General features: G+C 39.2%; 1 protein-coding gene across 3 annotated transcripts in view; it reads left to right on the top strand.

The window, feature by feature from the left end:
• ABCB7 (ATP binding cassette subfamily B member 7) overlaps window positions 1–12324 on the top strand; it is a 124196-nt gene that overhangs the window by 8977 nt on the left and 102895 nt on the right. The gene's annotated exons all lie outside the window — the stretch shown is intronic.

Below are 12324 nucleotides of genomic sequence, written 5' to 3' on the forward strand. Positions count from 1 at the left end.
TCTGGAGTGATGTCTTTTTGAACAGTAATGAATTGACTGTTCTCCCCCCCCCCAGTTAACTTCTGGATGAGGTTGGTCACCTAAAAGACCTAGACAGGACTAGAGGATTAGGACTTTCAGCCCCACTCCCCAACTTCTGAGGAAAGGAATGGGACTGAAGTTTTTAAGTTGATCACTATCGATCATGCCTATGTAATGAAGCCTGCATAAAAGGACAGGGTTTAGAGAGTTTCAAAGTAGCTGGACATGTGGAGGCTTATAGGAAGGTAAGAATTCATCCATGTGTGGGGGAGGGTGGCAAAAATGCTCTAAGGTAGGGTGACCAAATTTTAACATCTGTAAGGCGGGACAACATGGGGGGGGGCGGGGGGTAGGGGATGGCGCAGGGCAGGGCCTGACAACAAGGCAAACTTTGATAAGCAGTTCTCGATAATCACTTCTCAGCAATTATTTATTACAGTTTAACATTATAAAATTAACAAAAATAATATAAAACTCATATTCTGGCGAAATAGCCATTTGGCGGTCGAAAACCGTATATTCCCTTCTTGTTCTCCAGCCTGTTCGTGCATTCTTTCCAAAAATTGGGACTTTTTAAAAATGCCGCGGGACGTGGGACAAATTGTTGAAAAGCGGGACTGTCCCGCCAAAATTGGGACGTCTGGTCACCCTATTTAAGGGTATTTTTGGCCAATTCCTTAGAGACAGGATCTCTTGCACTTGGAACCCTTCCAGACTTTGCCCTATGTGTGTATTCATCTGGCTGTTTATATGTATCCTTTAAAATATATTTTGTAATAAATCAGTAAATTTAAGTTCTGTGAGCCACTCTAGCAAATTAATTGAAACCAGACTCAACACAAAACTGGTCAGTCAGAAGTTCTGGAGGCCCAGACCTGTGACTGGTGTCTGAAAGCCAGCAGAAACGGCTGATTGGGGTTAGCATCTTAGGGACTGAGCCTTCAACCTGTGGGGTCTCATGCTACTTTCAGATAGTATCATAATCAAATTTGAGGACCCCTACACTGATATCAGCTGTGGAATTGATTGCTTGTTTGCTGGTAGAAATAAATCACTATATATTTTATGGTTGCAAAAATCTTTTGTGTTGATCTTTGTGAATTACAGAATAGGAAAAAGCACTCTGAGTTGGTATGATTTTCCACTCATGGCATGTATAATCTATTGCCTTGATAAATAGCTAGAGTAAATCTACTTAAGTAAACCTATTGTAAAGCTGTCTTTGAAATGAATTCTTACATATTATTAACTTAGAATATTGTCGTAAATATAAAATTTGTATATACTGTTTCTGCAGTTTAATCACCACGTCTTTTAACAGTGGGCACCTGCCATTTGGCAGACATTGTTCTAGGCATTGAGGCTACAACCATGAAGGAAACATTGCCTTGCCCTTTAGGTAGTCACAATTTAAAGGAGATGACAGAGCAGTAAATGAACAATTTAAATCAGATGTGGTAAGTTCTTTCATAGAGCTACGTGCAAGATTTTGTGGGATCCCAGAGGTGAGGAACCACCTTCAGTCTAGAATTTTCAGATGAGGAATTTATAGATGAGTATTGAAGGCTTGTAGGTAGCTATTGGCCTGATGGATGAATGGGGAAAGGGTATTTTGGGGCAAGAAATAGTAAATGATATATCTTCTTTGGAGAAGTTATAATATGGAGGATAAACTGAAAGTAGACAATGATGAAGGTAGGGAGACATATGAGTTAGATGGAATATAGGTTTATAGTAATATTGGAGAAAAGGAATGGTGGCTTCCACTAAGGCTATAAAAATGATTATTAAAGAGATATTTAGTAGGTAAAGTTGATATGTATGTAGGAGTTTAAACTTTTTAAGTGTACAGTTCTATGATATTAAGTACATTCCCATTCCTGTTCTGCAACCATCCTCACAGTCTATCCCCAGAACTTTTTTTAGCTTCAAATTCATATGAGGATATGAAAGTTTAGGCTGCATATTTTCATTTCTAAGGTAAAGTTCAAGTTCTAGTTGAACCCATCACCCAGGAGGCCAGCTAAACACTCTCACACTGTAGACATTAGGTGAGATCCTGCCAATCATCCTCCCTCCTCCCCCTTCCACTACCCTCCCATGCCTTGCTGTCCTCTCTCCCTCAGACTATACTTGTGTTTTTCTTTCCTGTGGGTTTCTAGTTGTTTATATATTGGTTTCAAATTAGTTTGGATACATTAGATACTTTGTTTCCCATTCTTGTGATACTTTACTAAGAAGAATATGTTTTAGTTCCATCTAGGCAAACAGAAAAGATGTAAAGTATTCATCTTTTTTTTTTTTTTTTGAGACAGAGTCTCACTATGTTGCCCTCAGTAGAGTACAGTGACATCACAGCTCAAAGCAACCTCAAACTCTTGGGCTTAAGCGATTCTCTTGCCTCAGCCTCCCAAGTAGCTGGAACTACAGGTGCCCACCACAATGCCTGGCTAATTTTTTCTTTTTGGTTGCAGTTGCAGTTGTCATTGTTTAGCTTGTCTGGGATGGATTCGAACCCATCAGCCTTGGTGTATGTGGCTGGCCCCTTAACCAATGTGGTAAGGGCACTGAGCCAAGTCTTCACCTTTTTTTATGGCTGAATACATAACACAACAGTTTGTTAATCTATTCATGGGTTGATGGACACTTGGGATGATTCCATGCCTTAGCAATTGTGAATTGAGTTGAAATAACATTCTGGTGCAGATGACTTTGTGGTAAAAGAATTTTTTTTTTTTTTTCTGGGTAGATACCTAATAATGGGATTAAAGAATCAAATGGAAAGTCCACTTTCAGTTCTTTGAGAATTCTCCATACTTCTTTCTTTTTTTTAATTTCAGGTTAATGTGAGGGTACAAACAACCAGGTTACAGTATTTGAATTTGTTAGGAGAGTTCCTCCTATAGCTGTGTCCTATACCCCAAAAGTGAGGCATGTACCCCTACATTGTGCCCATTAACTGAGAGCACCCCAACCCCTCCTCTGTCCCCTGCTTCACTCCCCCTCCCCCCAATTTGAATGGAAATGAGCTTTTCTTCTCTGTGAGTATGAATTAGATCATCTGCGGGCTTCATATCAGTATTGAGTATATTAGATGTTTGCTTTTCCATTCTTGTGATCCTTTACTAAGAATAATGTGTTTCAACTCCATCCAGGTTAATACAAAACAATGTAAAGTTGCCATCTTTTTATGGCTGAATAGTATTTCATGGTATACATATACCACAGTTTGTTGATCCATTCCTGAGTTGATAGGCATTTAGGCTGTTTTCACATCTTGTGATTGTAAATTGAGCTGCAATAATCAGTCTACTGGAAATATCCTTATGGTAAAGTGATTTTTTTTTTCTTCTGGGTAGAGGCCTAGTAATGGGATTGTGGGGTTAAATAGGAGATCTAATTTGAGTTCTTGGAGGCATCTCCATACTTCTTTCCAAACAGACTGTATCAGTTTGCAGTTCCATGAACAGTGTTAAAAGCATTCCCCTTTCTACACATCCGTGCCAGCATCTGCAACTTTGAGACTTTGTGATGTGGACTAATCTTAATGGGGTTAAGAGATATCTCAGGGTGGTTTTGATTTGCATTTCTCTGATGACTAGAGACAATGAGCATTTTTTTCATATGTTTGTCTGTCTTCCTCAGAGAAGGTTCTGTTCATGTCTCTTGCACAGTGATAGCTAGGATTGTTTGCTCTTTTTTTGTTGATTAATTTGAGTTGTCTGTAGATCCTAGTTATCAAATGTTTGTCAGATTCATAACATGCAAATATCGTTTCCCATTCTGATGGTTGTCTTTTTGCTTTACTTGTGTCCTTAGCTGTGCAGAAGCTTTTCAGTTTAATTAAGTGCCATTTGCTTATTTTTGTTGTTGTAATTGCCACTGAAGTCTTCTTTGTAAAATCTTTTCCTTGAATTTTTTCCATACTTTCTTCTAGGACTTTTATCATTTAATGCCTGAGCTATAATTATTTTATCCATCTCAAATCAATTTTTGTTAAGTGTGGAAAGGTGTGGGTCTAATTTAAGTCTTTTACATGTGGTTTTGCTGTTCTCCCAGCATAATTTATTGAATAGGGATTCTATTCCCCAGTGTATTCTTTTGATTGGTATGTCAAAGATCAGATAGCTGGAAGAGACTAGTCTTGGTTTTCTATTCAGTTCCAAATGTCCATATCTGTATTTTTGTGCCAGTAACATGCTGCTCTGATCACTATGGACTTAGCCTAAAGTCTGGTAGAGTGATAACCTCTGGCTTTGTTTTTATTACTAAAAATTACCTTGGGTATATCAGTTTTTTCCTGGTTCCATACAAAATAGAGAATTATTTTTTCCAGTTCTTCAAAGAATGATGTTGGTATTTCAATGGGGATTGCATTGAATCTGTAAGTTGCTTTGGGAAGTATAGACATTTTACCAATGTTGACTCTTTCCAGCCATGAGCATGGTATGTTCTTCCATTTTTTTTTTTTTTTTGAGACAGAGCCTCAAGCTGTCCCCCTGGGTAGAGTGTCGTGGCATAGCTCACATTCAACCTCCAACTCCTGGGCTCAAGTGAGTCTCCTGCCTCCACCTCCTAAGTTGCTGGGACCACAGGTGCCCACCACAATGCCTGGCTATTTTTTGGTTGCAGCCATCATTGTTGTTTGGTGAGCCAGGGCTGGATTCGAACCCGCCACCTTAGGTGTATGTGGCTGATGCCCCAGCCACTTGAGCCATAGGCGCCGAGCCATGTTCTTCCATTTGTTAATGTCTTCTGCTATTTCTTTTCTTAGGGTTTCATAATTCTCTTTGTAGAGATCCTCCACTTCTTTTGTTAGGTATATTCCTAGGTATTTCATATTCTTTGAATCTACTATGGAAGGAATTTTGTCTTTGATTTGTTTCTTAACTTGGCTGTTTTGGCATATGCAAAGGCTACTGATTTTTGGACATTGATTTTTTTACTCTGAGATGTTCCTGTATTTCTTGATCATTTTTAGGAGTTTTGTTGTTGAACCTCTGGGGTTCTCTTAGTATAAGATCATCTTATCAGCAAAGAGAGAGAGTTTGACCTCCTCTGCCCCCATTTGGATGCCATTTTTGTTGTTCTCATCGATGGCATTGAGAACAGTCCCACACTGTTGAATAGTAGTGGCAATAGTGGACATCCTTCTCTGGTTCCAGTTCTAACTGGAAAAGATTTCAGTGTTACTCCATTCAGTATAATATTAGCTGTGGATTTGTCATAGATGGCTTCATTCAGTTTAAGAAATGTCCACCTATGCCTGTATTCTTAAGTGTTCTTATTTGAAAAGGATGATGAATTTTATCAAATGATTTTTCTGCATCTATTGAGCGTATCATATGATCCTTGTTTTTGCTTCTGTTGATATGGTGAATTACATGTATGGATTTGTACGTGTTAAATCAGCTTTGTATCTCTGGGATGAAACCTATTTGATCTTGATGTATAATTTTCTTTTCTTATTGTTTGGGATTCATTGAGGGTACAAAGAATAAGGTTCCACTGATTGCATTTGTTAAATTCCCTCCTAATTGTGTCCCATCCCCAAGAGGTGTGCCATACACAGTGACCCCCTCACCCTCTCCCTGAGATTTTACTTTTCTGTTTCTAGTTAATCTGGCCAAAGTTTTATCAATTTTATTTATCTTTTTTTAAGAAGCAACTTTTTCTTTCATTGGTTTTCTGAATGATTCTTTTCAATTTCATTTATTTTGGATTTAATTTTGGTTATTTCTTTTCTTCTGCTATGTTTGGGAGTAGATTATTCTTCCCTTTCCATTTCATTCGTAATTCATAAGATTGTTTATATGCTCTCTTTCTGATTGTCAGATGTAGGCATCTAATGTGCTAAATTTCCCTCTTAGGACTGCTTTTGCAGTGTCCCACAGGTTTTGGTAGCTTATATGTTAATCATTGTTATACTCAAGGAAGCTGATGAATTTCTTTTTAATATCTTCCTTGACCAAACTGTCATTCAGCATAAGGTGTTTAATTTCCATGCCTTTATGTGGAGATGGCAATTTTCATTGGAGTTGACTTCTACCTTTATTGCCTTATAGTCTGAGAAGATACAAGGTATAATTTCAATTCTTTTGATTTTGTTGAGGCTTGATTTGTGTCCTAGGATATGATCTATTTTGGAGAATGTTCCATGGGCCAATTAGAAGAATGTATATTTTTTAGCTTTGGGATGGAGTGTTCTGTATATGTCTATTGAGCACAGATGTTCTAAGATGATGTTTAAGTCCCTTGTATCTTTGTTTATTTTCTGTTTAGAGGATCTGTGCAGCTCTGTAAGAGGAGTGTTAAAATCCCCTGCTGTTATGCTGTATGGGATATAATATTGCTCAGACTAATTAAGGTCTCTGTCAAAAATCTGGGAGCATTTAAGTTGGGTGCATAAATATTTAAAATTGTAATGTTTTCTTGTTGTATTGCTCATTGACCAACATGAAGTGTCCATCTTTGTCTTTTTTGACTTTAGTTGCTTTACAGCCACTTGTGTCTGAAAATAAGATTTCAACCCCTCCTTTCTTGCAATTTCCATTTGCCTGAAAAATTATTTTCCATCCCTTCACCCTGAATTTTACTTTGTTTTTCAAAGGTAGGTATGTTTCCTGTAGGCAGCAAATGGGTGGCTTGTGCTTTTTTATTGAATCAGCCAGCCTATGCCTCTTCAGTGGGGAATTCAAGCCATTAACATTTATTGAGATAATAAGTGTGATGGAGTTCTATTCATATTATTTCGTGGAAGTCCATTGCTTAGTTTTTATCTTTTGTGTCATTATGAATGCTAGATTTTGTCCTTTAGCCTGTAGGTGTTCAGTTTGCTGATGGTCCATTGTGATGGTCAGTGTTGAGAATAGGTCTAAGTATTTCTTGTAGAGCCAGTCTTGTTGTGGCAAACTGCTTCACTGTTTGCATATCAGTAAGTGATTTGCTTTATCCATCAATTTTAAAGCTTAACTTAGCAGAATATAGAATTCTGGGCTGAAAATGTTTTTATTTTTAAGTAAGTTAAAGGTAGATGGCCATTCTCTTCTGGCTTGAAATGTTTCTTTTGAGAAGTCTGTGGTCACCCCGATGGATTTGCCCCTGTATGTCAATTGGTGCTCATTCCTGGCTGCTTACTGAATCTTCTCTTTTGTCTTGACTTTGGACAGATTCATGACAATGTGTCTTGAAGAAGCTCTGTTTGACTTGAGATGACCTGGGGTTTGATATCCCTCTGAAAGGAGTATGTCAGAATCTTTGGTGATATTTGGGAAATTTTCATTTATGATATCCTCCAGTAGGGCTTCTGTTCCTTTTGGGTGTTCTTATCCTTCTGAGATACCTATAATTCTTATGTTTGAATGCTTCATGAAGTCTCATAGTTCTCAGTGAATATTCTGCTTTCTCTCGTTTTTTCTGTCTCTCTAACTGCCTATGTTAGCTCAGGAGCGTTTCCTCTAATTCTGAGATTCTTTCTTCTACATGGTCTAATCTATTATTGACACTTTCTACTGAATCTTTACGTTCCCTGATTGACTGCTTCTATTTCTTAAGCTCTGATATTTTGTTTCTTTATTCTTCATATCATTCTTCTCTTATTTGATTCTGTTTTTGGGTTTCCTTTTGGTTATTTTCCACTTTCTCAGCCATTTCCTTCATTGTTTTTTCCATCCATATTTTAAATTCCCTTTCTTTCTTTCTTTCTTTTTTTTTTTTTTGAGACAGAATCTCACTATGTCACCCTACATAGATTGCCATGGCATCACAACTCATAGCAACCTCCATCTTTTGGGCTTAAGCAATTCTCTTGCCTCAGCCTCCCAAGTAGCTGGGACTACCAGTGCCTGCCACAATGCCTGGCAATTTTTTTGTTGTTGTTGCAGTTGTTTAGCTGGTCCAGGCCTGGTTCAAACCCATCATCCTTGGTGTATGTGCCTGGCACTGTAACCACTGTGCTACAGGTGCTGAGCTGCCTTGCTTTCATTTCTGACATTTCTTTATAGGTGGAATACTCTGTAATCACTACCTCATGATCCCTTGGAGGGGTTGTTCTATTCTGGTTCTTTACCTTGCCAGGACTTCTCTGCTCTTTCTTTCTCATAAGTGTTTTCTTTTTGTTTATTTCCTTGCCCTAGTGTTTCTTATCACTATCTCCTGCTCTTTAAGTAACCATGCCTCTGACCTAAGGTGTTGAAGTGTCCTTTTTTGGTAAAGGACTAAAAGGAAGAGAATAGTGAAGAGCAAGAAGGAATAAAAGATTAAAAAATAGAGAAATGAAAGGAAATGGAGGAGTAAAGGGGAAGATTGATAAAAAGAAGAGTGGAACAGAAAGATAGAGATAGGAGTAATAGTGGTGTACAGTAAGTTACTTTGACCCACATCCGCAAATACCAACCTCTGGGGGGGCTGGGTTGGGTGGGTCCTTCAAGGTATATAGCTCTTTGCCAGCCTGAGCAGACACAAGACCCCACCTCCACCAAATAGAGATAAAAACCACAAATACTGTAAGTCAAAACAAAATAAACAAGCAAAAAACCTTAAGTTATAAATTGGGGGTAAAGAAAGAATAGCAGGGACAGAAAAACTAGCAAAAATGAAGCCCTTATTGTTAAGGAAGGAAACAATGAAAAATCATAATTACACAATAGCAATGAAAAAAATCTCAGGGTAAAAAAAGTGAAAAAAATTTTAAAAAGAAAAAAATGAAATATATATATATGGGATATATATGTATATTGATGTTGGGAATATATATATCGATCTTATTGTATTTTGTGTATTTTGCTTGGGCAACAAGTGATCTTCTGGAGTATGAGATGCTAATCATAGCATTGATACAGGTGTATAAGATGGAAACTGGAAGCCTCTGTCTTGCCAAGGAAACCTGGTTCTATCTTCCTGACCTCTTTGCCCTCGGTTCCTGTAAGGTTGGGAACCTGAAGCTTTTTTGTGCCCCCTTAATAGAAACGTCTCGACCTATCCAAACTGTGTCCCTTGGCTACACAGTTGTTTTCCCGGGAAAATGTGTTGCTCACATCTTCTAAGGTGAGCCTTCCCCACTTATCAGGCTCATCAGAACTGGCCTTGCACTAGGACCCAGAGGGCCAAACCTGAAAGGCAGTCTTCCCAGACTGGCTGCAGGCTGAGTGAAATGAAAAGCTCCCCTTTGCCCAGTGGTGGATTCAGTCCTGCCCCAGGTGCTGTTCAGAATCACTTGCTCGCACACCCAATCTCTCCCCAAAGTAACTCAAGTACCCAGGTCCAAAAACAAAAAGAATGAAAGAGAGAAAAGAGAGAAAGAAAGAAAGAATCCCTCAGGGCAGGTCTTATTTGTCTACAAACTGTCCCTGCCCTTCATCCCTGCTCCCACCAGCCTGGCTGGCCAGCCCCTGCCCACACACAAGTACTTGATGCTACTTCACTGTTTCTGTTTTCCTCTTGGGGTCCTGAAGTGTCCCCTTCTTCTCTGTGCTTCTGAAGGGATATTTCTAGGAAGAGCCCACAAGTCAGAGGTGCCTGGAGTCTTTTCCCCCATTCTCACCATGCACGGCTGCCGAGAAGCTGTCTCTAGTTTACCATCTTGCTCCATCCCCTTCTAACCTGTTATTGATACTACAGCATCTTTTTGGGGGGAGGGCAGAGTCTCATTCATTCACCCTGGGGTTGAGTACCATCACTTCATAGCTCACAGGAACCTTAAACTCTGGGTCTCAAGCAATCCTTTTGTTTTAGCATCCTGAGTACCTAGGACTACAGACACCTGCTACTAGGCCCAGCTAGTTTTTGTATTTTTAGTAGAGATAAGGTGGTCTCTTGCTCAAGCTTGTCTCAAACTCCTGAGCTCAAACAGTCCACCCACTTTGGCCTCCCAGAGTGGTAGGATTACAGGCATGAGCCACCCCACCTTGCTCCATCTTTGAGTTTCTACCCTACCGTTAAATTCCTGATTGACTCCTTCAATTTCTTAAGCTCCACCATAGCCTTTCTGTATTCTTCATATTTTTTATCTATTTTTTTGGTTCTTTTTTTCTACTTTTCTGTTAAATTCCCTTTATTGTCTTTGCCATCCATATTTTAAATTCCCTTTCTGTCATTTTCTTTTTTTTTTTAATAGGTGTAATCCTCTGCAGTAGTTACTTCATGGTATCTTTGGGGAGGGGTTGCTCTGTTTTGGTTTTTCATGTTGCCAGAATTTTTCTTTTAGTTCCTCCTCATGTGCATTATCTTTTTGGTCACTTCCTTCCCCTATATTTTCCTTCTCACTTCCCTCTTCACTTTAAATTACTTTGTTTCAGTACTTAGGTATTGAATACACCTTGCCTTTTGATACAAGGCCACAAGGAAGGGATGGGTAAAGAGTAAGAGGGAGAAAGAAAAAATAATATGAAGGGGAATGAAAGAAGAGAGTGACAGGACAAATGGTGTTATTCTCAGGGTGCTGTGGCTACCCATGCAACTGTAGGACTTTGTGGGGGGGGATCAGGTTGAGTGGGTTCCTCAAAGTCAGGAGTTCCTTACTTGCCTGGGCAAAAGCAGACCCTCAGCTTTACCAAATATGGAAAGAGAAAAAAAAAACAATTTTTTTAATTTAGCAGTATATTGGCAGTACCGACCTGCCTGTACTGTCTTTCCAAAGGCCAATGCTACAAGCACACCCTAGACCGTGAGCTTGTGACCTTCTTGATCCAGACCAATGTCATGATCCCCTAGCCAGACCAATACTGTGACCCCTAGTGATCAGAGAAAAGAAAAAATAAATAAAATTAGATAAAGAAAATTAAATACAGACTTAGATAAAGGAAGAAAAAAAGGGATATCTTAGCTATTGTGTGAGAAATTTATATGGGTAGTATGAGAAAAGTCAAAAAATCTCTACTGAAGGAGAGAAGTAAAGCGGAGAAATTAAAAAGAGAGAAGGGATTGATAAACTGTAGCAAAAATAGAGTAGCTCTTGGTATTGAAGGAAGTAAGAATGAAAAAATAAAATATAATCAGAAAAAGAAGAAAAACCAAATCTATCTATCTATATATCTTTGTATTTGTGTGTGTGTGTGTGTGTGTGTGTGTATGTATGTAACTATATAGCAATATATTTCCTGGTCACCAAGTGGCATTGTGATGTTAGAAGATGGAAAACATAGATGTTTTTGTGTGAAATATTAGGGCCAGAAACCACTTTCTAGTTGCAGAGGAGGAGATTGGGTCTTATCTTCCTGCCTTAGTTTCCCTCAGTCAGGGCCTTATTGCTTCATCAGCATTCAGTCCCCATAGGATTGGAGTCCTAAAGCTCTTTGCAGATTCCTTAGGAGGCATGTCACACAGTGTCCCCTGACAACAATTCCTGAGGTCACTCAGGTCACACCAAGGGTTGATGCCCAAGCTCAGCAGCTGTGCTAGAACCAGCTGTTCACTGTGACCTTGCGGACTGTTTCTCCTACACTGACTACCCAGCTAGCAGCCAAGCCGATGGGAGATCCACCCCACCCAGTATTCAATCCTGTCTGCTGTGTAATGTTCAAGTCCACCCATTCATTTAAGCCCTCCAAGGCTGCTCCACTGAGTAAATTAACCCAAAATTACAAAACTGCAGAATAGTCCTTTCTCGTCCCCAGTCCTCTGTGGGTAGGCTGGCCAACTGGTCCCCACCTGTTCCCAAGCATTTGCCTTCTGTGTTGGTCTTTCTCAGCTGCATTCCTGCTTGGTGGCTGTTGTAGTCAACCATTACTTGACTGTGCTTCCGGAGTGATGTCCCTGGGTGGGTTCCACCAGCCAGAGGTAGTTTAAGTTTTCTTTCCCCTGCCTCTCCCTGAGTGGCTAGTAAGATGTTTTTAGTCTTCCATGTTGTTCTGCCCCTTCTGTGGATTTTCATACTTCCGTACAGGTTGTATTAGTTTATACCAGCAGTATAAAAGTGTTCCCTTCTCTACCCATCCACTCCAGTATCTACAGATTTGGGATTTAGTGATGTGAGCTAATCTCACTGGAATTAGGTGATATCTCAGGGTGGTTTTGATTTGCATTTCTCTGATGTTAGGGATGAGCATTTTTTATGTGTTTGTTGGCCATTCTGTCTTCTTTAGAGAAGTTTCTATACAAGATTCTTGCCCATTTATAAATGGGGTTATTTTGTTATTGTTGATTAGTTTGTATTATCTGTTGATTCTAGTCATCAGCCCTTTCTCAGATTGATATCATGCAAATATCTTACCCCTTTGTGAAGTCTACCTGTTTGCTTTAGTTGTTGTCGTAGTCCTTATGTGCAAAGAAGCTTTTTAGCTTGTTATGCCCCATTTATTTATCTTT

Source organism: Otolemur garnettii, unplaced genomic scaffold (genome assembly GCF_000181295.1).
Source record: "Otolemur garnettii isolate 467f Iridium unplaced genomic scaffold, OtoGar3 scaffold00239, whole genome shotgun sequence".
Lineage (NCBI taxonomy): Eukaryota > Metazoa > Chordata > Mammalia > Primates > Galagidae > Otolemur > Otolemur garnettii.